Genomic DNA, 2,500 nt, shown 5'->3' with positions numbered 1-2,500 from the left:
AAACGTGTAGTGATTTTTACTGATAACCGGGGAAATACCGATCCTAATAATAAGGATACTAATAATTCTAATAAAAGAGACGAAGTAGCTTTGATACGATATTCGCAACAATCTGATTTTCGTCGAGACATAATCAAAGGTTCAATGCGAGCCCAAAGATGTAAAACAGTTATTTGGGAATTTTTTCAAGCAAATGCACATTCTCCGCTTTTTTTGGACAGAATAGACAAATCACACCCTTTTTTTTTTGATATCTCCGAACTGATAAAACTCATTTTTAGAAATTGTATAGGAAAGGGAGCAGAATTCAAAATTTCAGATTATACAGAAGAAGAAATAAAAGAAAGGGAAAAAAAGGAAAAGGACAAAAAAGAAGAGAACAAAAGAAAAGAGAAAGCGCGGATAGAAGTAGCAGAAGCCTGGGATACCATTCCATTTGCTCAAGTAATAAGAGGTTCCATGTTAATAACTCAATCGATTCTTAGAAAATATATTATATTACCGTCATTGATAATAGCTAAAAATATTGGCCGTATGCTATTATTACAATTTCCTGAGTGGTCTGAGGATTTAAATGAATGGAATAAAGAAATGCATGTTAAATGCACCTATAATGGTGTTCAATTATCAGAAACAGAATTTCCGAAAAATTGGTTAATAGACGGTATTCAAATAAAGATGCTATTTCCTTTCTGTCTGAAACCCTGGCACAGATCTAAGCCACGGTCCTCTCATATAGATCGAATCAAAAAGAAAGGACAAAAAGATGATTTTTTTTTTTTAACGGTTTGGGGAATGGAAGCTGAACTTCCTTTTGGTTCTCCCCAAAAACGGCCTTCCTTTTTTGAACCCATTTTTAAGAAACTCGAAAAAAAAATTGGAAAATTGAAAAAAAAGTATTTTATATTTCTAAAAGTTTTAAAAGAAAGAACAAAATTTCTAAATATCTCAAAAAAAACAAAAAAATGGATTATCAAGGGCATTCCGTTTTTAAAAAAAATAAAAAAAGAACTCTCAAAAGTAAATCCAATTCTATTATTTAGATTGAGAGAAATATATAAATCAAGCGAAACTAAAAAAAAAAAAGAAAAAGATTCTATAACCCGCAATCATATAATTCATAAATCCTTTAGTCGAATTCAATCTACATATTGGACAAATTTTTTACTGACAGAAAAAAAAATGAAAGATCTGACTGATAGAACAAGCACAATCAGAAATCAAATAAAAAGAATTACAAAAAATAAAAAAAAAGTGACTCCAGAAATAAATGATAGTCCTAATAAAACAAGTTATAATGCTAAAAGATTGGAATCACCAAATTGGCAAATATTAAAAAGAAGAAATACTCGATTAATCCGTAAATTACATTATTTTATAAAATTTTTCACTGAAAGGATATACGCAGATATCCTTCTATCTATTATTAATATTCCCAGAATTAATATACAACTTTTTGTTGAATCAACAAAAAAAATGATTGATAAATCCATTTACAATAATAAAAAAAATAAAAAAAGAATTAATAAAACAAATCAAAATAAAATGAATTTTATTTCGACTATAAAAAAGTCACTTTATAATATTAGTAATAAGAATTCACAGAATTTTTTTGACTTATCCTCCTTGTCACAAGCATATGTATTTTACAAAATATCACAAACACAAGTTCTTAACTTGTATAAGTTAAGATCTATTCTTCAATATCACGGAACGTCTTTTTTTCTTAAGACTTCAATAAAAGATTATTTTGGAAAACAAGGAATAATTCATTATGAATTAAGACATAAGAAACTTCGGAATTCTGGAATAAATCAATGGAAAAACTGGTTAAGAGGTCATTATCAATACCATTTATCTCAGATTAGATGGTCTAGATTAATAGCAGCAAAATGGAAAAATAGAATCAATAAATGTCGTACAATTCAAAATCAAGATTTAAACAAAGAGAATTCATATGAAAAAGACCTATTAATTCATTACAAAAAACAAAACGATTACGAAGTATATTCATTACCAAATCAAAATGAGAATTTTCAAAAATACTATAGATATAATCTTTTATCTTATAGATCTATTAATTATGAAAATAAGAGGGACCCATATATTTATGGATCACCATTCCAAGTAAATAAGAATCGAGAGAGTTTTTATAATTACAACACACATAAACATAAGGGCAAATTTTTTGATATACTAGGGGATATCCCTATCAAAAATTATTTAGGAAAAAGTGATATTATGTATATGGAAAAAAATCCGGATCGAAAATATTTTGATTGGAAAATTCTCCATTTTTGTCTTAAAAAGAAAATCGATATTGAGGCCTGGATCAAGATCGATACCAACAAGAATAAAAATACTAAAACCGGGACTAATAATTATCAAATAATTGATAAAATTGATAAAAAAGATCTTTTTTATCTTACGATTCCTCAGGATCAAGAAATCAATTCACCCAATCAAAAAAAAATATTTTTTGATTGGATGGGAATGAATG

The sequence above is a fragment of the Camellia sinensis genome, unplaced genomic scaffold (assembly GCF_055761805.1).
Source record: "Camellia sinensis isolate YWXY unplaced genomic scaffold, ASM5576180v1 Unanchor248, whole genome shotgun sequence".
NCBI lineage: Eukaryota > Viridiplantae > Streptophyta > Magnoliopsida > Ericales > Theaceae > Camellia > Camellia sinensis.
This window is presented reverse-complemented; position numbering follows the sequence as displayed.